At 35.8% G+C, this 13,451-nt stretch overlaps 1 protein-coding gene across 1 annotated transcript in view; it reads right to left on the bottom strand.

The window, feature by feature from the left end:
- The window catches only part of LOC120427452 (uncharacterized), a 67,120-nt gene that overhangs the window by 27,084 nt on the left and 26,585 nt on the right, over positions 1–13,451 (bottom strand). The window lies entirely within an intron of this gene.

The raw sequence follows: 13,451 nt of genomic DNA on the forward strand, positions 1-13,451 counted from the left end.
AGCGAAAAGAACAGATAATAGGCGGTGAATGGCAGCACTGTATGGAAAAAAGCTTACTCTATAAAAGAAGTTATTTCAAAAATGTATTCATATTGAAAAGTTCAACACATTAGGTGGATTGCTCAAAACCGCGTCGCGTCGGCATCTGATTACAGGCGGAACAATTGGCTCGAGTTTTGTGTTTTGTCTGTGGCCAATTGCAGCGCCGTTTAGTGCTGATGATATGATGATAGAGCCCACTCCACCCACACCACAGGTAAGTGCCGCCGGGTGGCCTCTTCAAAGCTTCCGAGCGGGAAGCAGCGGTGACGTCCCATGACTCATCGCGTATCGTTTTGCATATCAAGATGGTTGTTTGAAAAGGGCTTATAATTGAAATAAAGACTTATTTTTTACGTGAATCGTAAAATTTAAAGTTATTCAAAAATAATTTCATTTTTGCTTCTCAGCCCTCCTGAAATATTTATCTAGAATTCATTTCAAATATTCAGGAAAACGCCACCTAAGAAAAGCAGAGACGCATCGAGCTCTACAGGCTCAATAAAAACTCCTTACCTGCTCTGTATGGTAGAACAGAGCTAAGCTCTGTATGCAGCGAACAGAGCCAGCTCTGTATGGGGAAAAATAATATTGATTTGCATATATCTCAAAAACGATAAGTTTTAGAAAGTTGACATGTTCTAGAAAGTTGCTAGTACCAAAAGGTTCTATATTATTGTCTCAGACGTCATTACAATTTGGTTGATTTTAGTTGTGCAAAACAAGAAAAAACTATTTATTTTCTAAGATACAAGGTATAGAATATTTTTGTTTTCGATAAAGTTGCTCAACTACCAAAAATGAACAACTCTCTCGAAGATACCAAAGCTCTATCTTCAATAGATACCGAAATAAAAAATAAAAACTATTTTTATAATAAATACTGCTTGCGACAAACACAAAGCGACCGCGTCGTAGGCACAGGTAATATGAGGCATGTTTGGTAGAGATCGTCTGAAGTGAAAACTAGTATAGCAGAGTGTTCATAGATAGTTTTTATGTTAAATGCTCTCGTCTGGATAGTTGAAACAAATTTCAGATAAAATTATACAAATTTATAAAATTATATTCTTTTTATTGTACTGGTAAGTAATTAAGATTAGAAACAACAAAATTATTGCACAGCTATTTTTATGTTTGTCTTGACAAAACAAATGTTTAACAAAATTACAAGTTTTGTACAACAAATTAAGATAAAAAACAATTTCAAATACGCTAGTTAAAAAAATAAAAACTAAATCTTCTAACAATTATTTTAATTTTATAAAAAGAAAATCAGTTAACATAAGTTTAACCTTATAAAGATTTCAGGAAACTTTTCTATTTTATTTAATTCAACAGAAAAAACTATATTTTTCGAGCAAGAAAACCATAAGAAAGTTTTAAGCTCTAAATAATCTATATGATATTTTTTTACATTTTGTCACCTTTTTAAATAAAATAAGAAAATGAAATTAAATAGCAAAAACCATTTTTTCTTTATTTCTCAAGCCAGGAAATCAGTGAAGAGTTTCATGCTCTAAATGCTCTCTATGGAAATTTGCCATTTTATTACCTGTATTCTAAATATTTTTTTTTATTTTTCAAATAAAGGAAAGCAGTGAAGAGTTTTTAGCTCTAAATGCTCTCTATGGAAATTTGCCATTTTATTATCTGTATTCTAAATATTTTTTTTTTTATTTTTCAAATAAAGGAAAGCAGTGAAGAGTTTTTAGCTCTAAATGCACTCTATGGAAATTTGCCATTTTATTACCTGTATTCTAAATATTTTTTTATTTTTCAAACAAAGGAAAGCAGTGAAGAGTTTCTAGCTCTAAATGCTCTCTATGGAAATTTTCTATTTTATTACATGTATTCTATTTTTTTCAGGAAATCAGTGAAGAGTTTTTTGTTCTAAATGCTCTTTATGGAAATTTTGCTATTTTTTTCTCACTACAAGATTTTAACATCAATTGAGTTGAATAATGTAATTAAATTTAAGTTGGACAAAATAAATCGATAATATATTTTATTGTCGATTATGTTTTTACTAAATTTCCATAGAGAGCATTTAGAGCTAAAAACTCTTCACTGCTTTCCTTTATTTGAAAAATAAAAAAAATATTTAGAATACAGGTAATAAAATGGCAAATTTCCATAGAGAGCATTTAGAGCATGAAACTCTTCACTGATTTCCTGGCTTGAGAAATAAAGAAAAAATGGTTTTTGCTATTTAATTTCACTTTCTTATTTTATTTAAAAAGGTGACAAAATGTAAAAAAATATCATATAGATTATTTAGAGCTTAAAACTTTCTTATGGTTTTCTTGCTCGAAAAATATAGTTTTTTCTGTTGAATTAAATAAAATAGAAAAGTTTCCTGAAATCTTTATAAGGTTAAACTTATGTTAACTGATTTTCTTTTTATAAAATTAAAATAATTGTTAGAAGATTTAGTTTTTATTTTTTGAACTAGCGTATTTGAAATTGTTTTTTATCTTAATTTGTTGTACAAAACTTGTAATTTTGTTAAACATTTGTTTTGTCAAGACAAACATAAAAATAGCTGTGCAATAATTTTGTTGTTTCTAATCTTAATTACTTACCAGTACAATAAAAAGAATATAATTTTATAAATTTGTATAATTTTATCTGAAATTTGTTTCAACTATCCAGACGAGAGCATTTAACATAAAAACTATCTATGAACACTCTGCTATACTAGTTTTCACTTCAGACGATCTCTACCAAACATGCCTCATATTACCTGTGCCTACGACGCGGTCGCTTTGTGTTTGTCGCAAGCAGTATTTATTATAAAAATAGTTTTTATTTTTTATTTCGGTATCTATTGAAGATAGAGCTTTGGTATCTTCGAGAGAGTTGTTCATTTTTGGTAGTTGAGCAACTTTGTCGAAAACAAAAATATTCTATACCTTGTATCTTAGAAAATAAATAGTTTTTTCTTGTTTTGCACAACTAAAATCAACCAAATTGTAATGACGTCTGAGACAATAATATAGAAACTTTTGGTACTAGCAACTTTCTAGAACATGTCAACTTTCTAAAACTTATCGTTTTTGAGATATATGCAAATCAATATTATTTTTCCCCATACAGAGCTGGCTCTGTTCGCTGCATACAGAGCTTAGCTCTGTTCTACCATACAGAGCAGGTAAGGAGTTTTTATTGAGCCTGTAGAGCTCGATGCGTCTCTGAAGAAAAGTGATTCCGATGTAACCGGTAGCATCGTAATGAAGCTGTTAGGTAATCAGATGGGTGGTGGAATATTTTAAAGCTAATTGCATATTGTTTTGGTAACGAGTTGAACTGTTTAATCAAGCTGCGATTTGTGCGAAAGAAGCTTAAACCCCCCGCCTCTGGACTGACAAAATCTAACTAAAATAATTCCCACAGAAAAGTAAAGAGGTGTTAGACATCTCTGAAAAAAAATGTATTTCTGAGACTGGGCCATGGTGTTGGAAATTGAATTTCTTAAAAACGCTTCGGCAAAAAATTAAATTTAAGTAAACAAATGTGAAGTATTTATCCCCTACTTTAGAGAAAAGACGCACAAAAAGGTTAATGAGCAAAACATTTAAAATTACGATTTTTTATTTTTCCAAAAATTCAGGGGCCGTACAATATTATTTTCAAAAACTTCATAATTTCACAGAAATTTGAAGGGCAAACAACTCGGTGCCTTTTAAACCTATTCAAGCTTTTCGTTTTGAAACAGAAAGATCAGTGGAACTTCAAGTAAAAATACTTTTGATTTTACAAAATGTGGCTTAACATTTGGCAAGGTCATAGAAAACATAAAATTTAAAATGTGAGTCTGGAATAAAGAGCCTATGTCAGATGATAATTTTATCCGATTGCTCGAATAATTTCACGAACAGGGCCACTCAAATTACATTTCAAAACTCCCAACTTTTCCTGGATTTTTGAAACTTCAAATAATATGCATTTTTCCAAAGAATGATTTCATATCGTAAAACAATTGTTCCTGTATCAAACTTGTAACGATTATAGTTATGCAACAGTTAAGAACAAATAGAAATGAAACAGGTACGATCAGTAATACCTAGCAAAGTTTTATTCTATTTCACTTTTGTATTATTTTATTTTAATTGTTTGTATGGGTAAAATATTTAAAAATGTTTAAATTATGCCTAAATTTTTACAAGATTTTGTCAAGTAAGGCCACCCCCCCCCCCCTCTTCAAAGTCGGCCTGTATAATCAGGGGGCAAAAAAAATATTTTTTCGGAAAAAAAAACAAAATTTTTAGCTTTTCTCCAGGCTCTTCTTAAAAATTTATTTTTTCGAATGCTGTGTTTATATGTTTTGTATTTCTGTTTAAGTTGATTAACTTGAGCAAAACATAAATTATTAAAAAAGCGTTCCCGATATCCCGCAGATTTTGGAAAATTTCAGAAACGTATTTTTAAAGCTAACCCTAAGGGTCCAAATAAACTATTCTCCGAAAATAAAATGAAAACAATAAAATACAAAAACAAGGAAAATTCAACAACTTTCACAAAAAATGCTAAAACATAAAAATTTGGCATCCAAAATTATCTTTTTGCAATGCAGTATTGATTTCCTATTATCAAAATGAAAAGTTGCCCCGACCCCTCTTCAATTTGCGTAAAACTTTGTCCTAAGGGGTTAATTTTGTCCCTGATCACGAATCCAAGTAATTGTCTGCTCTACAACTTTTCAGAACAATGTTACACTCTAAAAAAATAACCCTGCAAAGTAAGAAAAAACACGAAATTTTAGAATGAAATTTATTGATCTAAATGAAAAAATAATCATTCTGGGTTAATGTAGATTCGAAAAGAACATTAAATTTACCTTAAAATGACATGTTCCAAAAACAATTACAGTTGAGTTACGGAAAATGGCAGAGTTTTTAAAACTTTTTTAGTGTTTTTTTTTTCGATGAAAAATACGTTTTTTCGGAATTTTGAGTAAAGTCATCCCACATATTCGGAACGGTTTACAGATCGACCAATGCTCAAAAAATCATAGCAAATCGATAATTGAACTTAATGATTCACTTTTACCTTAATTTGGAAGCTTTTCTTGCGATCTTTCGAATGATGTATCCAACAACTGCAAATTTTAACTTTTATATCAAGTTTTTGAAGAAAAACTTTGACCCTTGAAATCCACAAATTCGGAACATTTTTTTCTTACGGATGTAAACAAACTGTGGTTCTCTCCATGAGTACATATTTTTTTACAAAATAATGACCTCACGCACTGAAACCAACGAAACTAAAGCATAGTTATGTTTTATGAATGGTCTGATAACTTTTTTTGTGAAAATATCAGTTAAATTCAGGTGTTCCACAATTGTGGGAGGCACAAAAAAATCCCACAATTATGGAACAGGCAATTTGGAGGCAGTGTTTTGCTAATCTGGATAAAATAGTCTTGAAATGAGGTTTTTTGTTCAACATGTATTAATTTTACTAGTGAAATTGCAAGAGAATGTCCAAATGAAGGTCCCAAAAATAGTAGGGTCGACATAAAAGCTGCATTTGCCATGTTATTGATACATTATCACAAAAGTGTTCCGAATTTGTGGGTGTTTCGAATATGTGGGATGACTGTACGCCATCAAATCGAGCGTCCAATTTTACACAAAAGTCTTTTTGACACCAAATTTCTATCTCATCACCGTTTTAGGCTGCAAATTATTGAAAAACACCTCTTTTTTCGCATGTTCAAAATTGAAAGGGGTCGTACCCCTTTCAAATCGACCAAATTTAAGATTGTCTTCATTTAATTGCATTGCACCCGCTATGTAACCTTGTCAATCGTCATACGTCTAACTTCCAGTGAGCGTCGTCGCTGACATTCAACGAGTCCTTTCATCCCGGCCTAATGAGAATGCACACACCAATCAAAATTGATATGTTTCAACGTGCAGCAAAACAATGCCGTTTATGAAGCAACGAATTGCACCTTTCGCGTGTTGTACATGTTTCGCTCCAAGCATGTCAATCAATTAAGGCTCCCGATCCCCGCGCCAGTGTCGAAGTACCTGGCAAATGTTAGATATTGCAGGTCTGTATCAAACGCGGTGGCAGTGCAATCTACCAAGCTGGTGTTATTTATTCCGCAAATGCATGAAATTGCACATTGCTGAAACAGTGCTGCCAACGAACGTGTCTTGCTCAAAGGTAATCAACCGCCACCCTTCGACGATTGCTGCTGCCGGAATGCTTGAATATTTCATGGAATTGTTTGTACTTTTTTTAACTTTATTCACTAGATTTGCTAAACTGTTTTTGATCGCACCAAACAGCGGCGATTGCAAATTTTGTTCAAAATCCGCACTCGAATGCGGGCCGGAACGTGGTCGGAATGTTCAAGTCATGTCCAAGTACTTTGGCAGCAGGCCTTGGTTTTATTGCTTTAACCTCCCAGGCGAAGCAACACGAGTAGTAGGTACGCGCTCGGTCGTATTAAGTATTCCGGCAACGTGTGCCAACTCCGTCGCGAAGCAGTTCAGGTGGACGATCAATGGCGGATCAGCAGCAGTAGATCAACCGGAGATCTTGTGTGGATGAATATTTTTGGACTCGAAACCTGATTCGGCGATTGGTTTGCGCAACTTGGCTGCGGATCAAAGATAAGCAAAGAAATGGGCAATCAATCAAAGTTGGCTGAAATTTAGCTGATTTGCATTTGAGTCGCGATGTCTTGCATCCAAGTAGGCTCTGCTCTGAAATTATGCGGGGCGAACCGAAATGGCCAACTAGATTGGTTTTGGGTGCAATCTAGACATATTTTTGTATGAAACACCGGTTTTGAAAATCATGTTGTTTATTTTTATTCAACACTCCGACTATGTAGGCTAGCATGCAAAGGTAAACTTCACAACCAATAAAAAGTAAACATAACGATGCAATAAAGCGTCTGCCGATGTGTTGATTGAAATCTTTTAATGGTGTATTAAGCTATCCACACAATCCAAAAAACGAACCTCTTCGAAAAACCTGAACGATTTCGACACGTTCGTCCAATACCTCTCTCATACCTTTAAATAGTGATCGTGCAACTACGATCAAGTTGCTGACAATCATCACCCAGACACAACCACCACCTTAATGAACGTAAAATTTGCAGTACGATTTTTCCCCTTGCAAAAGTACTCACGAAGCAGACTCTTTAACTCGCCTCATGATTGACCGCTTTGATCTGCGGCCAAGGTCGCACCGGGTTCAACTCCGAGCACCTCGAGTGAGGGCAGCCACGAGCGGGGGGATTTATGACCCCCCTTCTAATGACCAGCGCCAAACGGCGGGCAGAATCTGAGGAATCAGTCGAGCAGAAGCTTCAGAATCAGCAGCAGCAGGTGCTAATAGGGTCAGTTAGTCTGTACAACTAGCCCGGTGTGTGGAGTTGGTGGATACGGTCGAAGGATCCTCGCGCGTCCAACCGTCACGTCCTAGGCCGTTGAGCTAATCGAACCAGCTTAAGTTAAGTAGGGGACGGCGCGCGCGTCGACGTGAGTCAATCAAAACAATTTTAATGACGCCGACGCTAAGCTAATTGGCGATTGGCACGTTCTATGAGATAGCTTAGATAGTCACAGCTAAGCTAGAGTTCACAGTGATAAATCCTGGTCTAGTAATTCAAAAACATGCATGATGTAAGCTTATCCGGAAATGACCATCACAAACTACTCACACACACACACCTGTAACATTGAGCCGCGTGACAATTACCGCGGTAGTATTGGCGGTCAAATGCACTTGTTATTCACCTGCTGCTGCCGCTGTTCATTCACATTCTCGGACGCTGACTGTTTTTGTAAGCTCCAATGCGAGAGCGAGGACCTGCTGAATATACAAACACCTCCTCTACACCTTCAACCGGAGCTGGATTACGATTTGGAGGTCAGTTTGCGCCTGCCTGCCTGTTCATTGGTTGAACTCCGCGTGACGAGGTTCACTGAGTTGGGAAGTTCAAGTAATTTGAGAATTTTGCTGGTCACGTTCGGCTGGTAGAGGTGTGTGACGAGGTTGATATCGTATTGAACAAAATGGATTTGATTTAAATAAAATTGCTGTAATTTTTTACACTTTTTTCCAAGCTCATAAATGGTGTTTTTGTACCTTTTTTGGTGCCAGATCTATAAAATTTTGACGAACCAACAAACTATTTGTACACGGAAGACAAATCTGGATTTTTTAATTTGACTTTTAATCACTAAAAGTCGAATTATTTTTAATTATTTAATTTAATTTTTAATGTGTTTTTGAAGATTGAAAAAGGCATCATTTGCGCTAAAGTTTAGGATGGTGCAAAATCTGGCACCGGAAATATGTTTTTTTGTAAAATTAATGATTTTTAAAAAACATCGAAAATATTGTAAATTAATGTAATGTACATTTTTTTAAATCATTGTTAGACGCGAAGTTAAACAAGCAATCGATTTCTTCTAGTTTTTATTTATTTGTTTGCATTAAAAATACACTTCATCAAGGAAAATCACTCATGCAAAAAATATTTTCCAAAAGCTGACACTGTTGATCAGACCGCTGATTGCCTAGATATAGGTTTTTAAAATTTGAATATTGAATACCCCTTATTTTTCGAATCGCGATATCCGTAAACATTTGGTCCAATTTCAATTAAAACACTCTAGAGTTTTTTTAAATGTCCTATAATCTATTGTGTTTCATATGTTATAGGACCTATTAAAAAAAAACTCTAGAACTAAACTTCTGTGAAATTTTCTGAACTGTTCAATAAAAAAAACTTAGGATTCAAAAGTTCAACTATCAAAAAAAAAATCTAATTTCAAGCCCAATCTTCAATATTTTAAAGCAAACATTATTACAAAAGTTTTGACACATGACTACAGTTATGATACTACAGTCCAGACTCGATTATCCGAAATTTCGATTATCCGAAGTTCGCTTATTCGAAGGTTTTTATGGGACTTCAGATAATCGAATCACGAATCGATCGAATTTTTTATATATTTTTAACATTAACTTCGAGTTTTGCGACCTGATTTTAGTCAAATTTGAATAGTTAGTTGCCTATTAAATAACATAATAGATTTTTTCAATATTTGGTCACCGCCATTTTGGCCACCATCTTGGATTTGAAAAATCTTAATCACTCTAACTTAGTTCAGCTCTACAATCAAAAATAAGATAGCGAAAAATATCATTTTTTTTCGTGATTCGATTATCCGAAGGCTCGATTATCCTAAGTAATTTTTTCCGAGGCCTTCGGATAATCAAGTCTGGACTGAATTACACATTTTCAAAATATCAATGAGTTTATGAAAAAAAATCCTTTGTCCGTATGTCTTTTGCTTTCCAAAAATATAAAATTTGTAATTTAAAAAAAAACCTTTTTAATTAAAAATACCAAACTAATCGTTATACAATTAATTGTGCAAGTTTTCTCAATGAAAATTAGCTTTCAAGCGTTTTTGAATGGAAGGGGAACAATAACATTTTCGAATATAAACATTCCCATTTTGTATGACAAGCCCGCAAAATTGTATTGAAACTTAATGATGCAAATAGCTTCTTGTGACATTAAGGTTGCATAGAAAATGTTTAATTCAAATTAAAAAATACAAAGAAAAGTCGATTTGTGGAAACGTACAAAATTACTCTACTGTGTATTTATGTTGTTAACGTTTTAAGGGTGCACAGCAACGAAGGAAGTTGTTGTCTTCTTATTCCAAAATTGTCAAACTTACGGACCCAATCCCGCAGTATCGGGATTGTAAAATTAATCAAACTTTGTTGTAAATTACTTTGTGGACAGTACTTTAGGGGATGAATAAAAAAATATTTTTATAGTATCCGTAGTTTTGAAAATACTAAAATGTCTGTAACAAAACTCTGGATGCAAAAGCTCTGGTTGATGTGCACCGTTAAAAAATCACATTGTTTTAAAGAATTCTGCTCTGGGAAATAAAATAAAGCAAAAGTGCGGTGCTGTACGTCGGAATTTCATTAAACTCAATGTATTTTTAAACGAGCCCAAACATACTAAATAGGATAAGATTGGTTCAAATTTTATTTCAAGTTTTTGTCCACCCCCCTCCTTCAAAATTGGCCCGAAAAATCATAGGGCAAACAAAAAAAAATTAGAAAACTTCAAAATTTCAATGAAAATTTAAGTGGAATCAGCTGAAATAAATTTTAAATGCATTCCCCTGCGTGTAGAATCATTTCTAGCATGTTTCGGTTGATTTAAAAATCATTTGAATTTTGGAAAACTTACGATGTTTGTTATGGCAAAAAAAAATTTCGCATAAATTTTAGTTTTCCTCAAATTTTACATTTTTTGAAAACCAATTATTGCTAAACAAATGAACTAGTGTAAAATGCATTTTAAAACACTTTTTCCATGCAAATGTTGAAACTATAGCTTTTTATTCCAATATGTTTTTATTATTTTTTATTCATTATCCGCACAGGGAATTGCGACATCGCAGAATGACACTCTCACCGCAGTTCTTCGTCACCCGTAAAAAACCTCTTCTAATCGATAGAAACTTCAAAACACACACAATTTTCCAGCAAAAAAAAAAATCAAAAACTAGACAAAATAAAACACATACCACTGACCACTGAAAACAGCTCATCTACCAGTAAGAAAAAAGTCATGCTTTTGCTTGAACAGCCTCCTACTTTGTAAATGTAAACAAAGTGGAATCATTCGAAAATCACGTTACGCATTCTCTCTATTCATAACCCAGGGGTTACATAAGCTTTGAAAAAAAAAATATTGCTATGGTCTAACATGAATAAAAAAAAATATACATATAAAAATATAAATTTGAAAAAGTAATAACTTATAACTTTTTTTTAGTCACGTCTTGAAATGATAAAGAGACAAATGACAAAAAAATAGTAACAGTATGAAAATAATAATAATTATAACGCCTTTCAAAAAAAAATATGCACAGCTCATTCTAAGACATCATCACCAGCTGGTATTATGCAGCCAGCAATGCGACATAAATTTCACACGTTGGCAAACAGACAGATTGCTGGTTTGTTAAACAAAAAAAAAACAAAGTATGAAAAACCATCCAATTCCAATACAGATCCGCACCGTTGATTTCCAGAGCTGCCTTTCAGATCTTCTTGTGTTATTGTTGTTTTTACTAGTACTACATACTACTGTTTGTTATTATTGTTGTTTCTCTACTGTTGTTGATGTTGATGATGATGAGGAAAAAATACCGTCACAAAACCGCGAGCCCGCGTATGTCTGTGTGTATTCACTTACGCGATCACCAGAAAGAGAAAGAAAAAGAACTTGGCAAGAGAGCGCGCGCGCGCGGTTTTAATAACAAGGTGCCGCTCGACGGCGAACGCAGATCTGCGCGCGCGGGGTGTTGTTTTGGCCAAACCAAGACCAGGTATACACTGTCAGGCGGGTAAGGGGACGTGGGACCCGCGAACCAATGTGGTGGAACCGCATTCCGAAGGTGCGCTCGGCGACCACTCCTTCACCCACCACCACAACCGTCGGTGCCACATGACCGCTTAATGTCCCAAAGGAGGAGACTTGGAGTTGCTCTTTGGTCACTGAAACTGGTGGTTTTCTCAGCTGGCCATGCCGCTGCGACAAGACCTGTAATTCAAATTTTGAAGCTGATCGAAGCTGGCTATCGGTTTTGGGCATCGTCTCTCGCGGAGTTGGTAGTCGGTTTGGAGAAAACGACTCTCAAGAGGGCGCTTCTTGGAGTCGCCGATCGATCTACGATGGCGCGGCGTTGAGCGATAGTGAAAGTGTCTTGTCTATGGCGCGCAAATCGCGATTGTATGCATGCATGCATGGCAATTTTAAGGGGCAGCAGTATTGGCAAAGCAGCAATCTACGAACCACTTTGTGAAGTATAAAGGGAAAAAATGCACTGTTTTGAGACAACTTGAATATTAATTGTTCGTGAGCGGGAAACAGCGCCAAGTCACAGAGTAATCCAGAGGACGCAGTCCGAACAAAAGTCATTGAATTTTGTGGCTGCGTTACGGTTGTTGTTGATAGATTTTCCTAAGGGTAGCAGGCGTTATGTTTTTTTTCAGGCGTTATGTTTTTGAACGGATATTTGAATTAAATCTAGTAGTCAATTTTTGAAAATGTCCTGTCAAACTGCCGTTGGAAAGTTGGAATGCGAAGAAGTGTTGTGCCGTAGGAAAAAGTCCGCCTGACGTCCTTGTCTTCGGGCCGTCCGTAGAAGTCGGACTACGAGAAGAAGTTACCTGCTGTGCCGTGGGCGGAAGACCGCGTTGGAGAAGTCAGATTTTCGGATTAAAAGTAGTGTCCTGAATCATGGGGAGAAAGTGTTGCATCACTGGCTGTTTTAGTAATGGCGCAAAGATTTCATTGCATTCTTTCCCATCTGACCCACGTTTGTATGATTTTTATTCAAAATTATTCTCTTGGTTTCTACAGAGATTATCGTTTTCCAGACTATCATTCTGGACTGCATTTGCCGAAGTCGATTCGCCACCAGCAAATGGTTTTATTTGCTCGCGCCATTTCAAGCCGGACTGCTTTCAAAATCCTAAAATCTGTTCACATGGGCAAATTAAATTGTAAGCGACAATAAATGTAATTTATAAAAAGGGAATTGTTTACTATTTTCGAATAAAACCAAGCGAAAGAAGTGGAATATTTTTTGCTAGCGAGCTACGATCGCGATCGTCACTGGACGGGTGCGATCCATCTGACGTCTACATCTACGGCGCCAATACCGCATCTGACGCACTTGGGCATTCTCCGCAATTCGCACACACGCACGCACTCAAGCTCAACACACACGTGTACGCCATTTTATTGTGTGACTAGGACCCCGCAGTGCCATCAACATCCTGCTGAAGCCACTCAGGTCGCGCTACCTTGCGCGCCACCACAGAGAAGCGCAGAGCTGCGTGACCATCTCCTGCACGTAGTCATCTGACGACAAGTCGTCGAACAGCAGACGGTGTATGCAGCTGTGGGGTTCATCCGCGTTCCTGCTATCTGCTGCACGAGCATCGAGCGGCCACGTAACATCAACATTACGTCGGAGAAGCGACACAAATCAGGCCAGATCAGCTAGATTAAGCTCCCCAAGTCGTCCTTGATGCATTTTGCCAGGGCAATAAAAATTATGTTCATTCGCCCTGAGCAGAACTAGTTGGGCTCGTAACACACCTTCCGCAAAAGCGGAAGTTGGGTTTTTTTCCTGCAAAACCTGGCCGAGAAAGGTTTGCATTTATGTGTGGGATTGGTTCTCCTTCACCTCGGTTCAGCTTGCTGCACATCGTACGACTCCCGTACTGTTACATAGCTAATAAAACTGTTTAAATCATTAAAAGTTGGCGTCCTCGCCAAGTTGGTAACAATATTTACCGGGGAAAAAAAAGTTTACTGTCCGAAA

The sequence above is a fragment of the Culex pipiens genome, chromosome 3, assembly GCF_016801865.2.
Source record: "Culex pipiens pallens isolate TS chromosome 3, TS_CPP_V2, whole genome shotgun sequence".
Taxonomy (NCBI): Eukaryota; Metazoa; Arthropoda; class Insecta; order Diptera; family Culicidae; genus Culex; species Culex pipiens.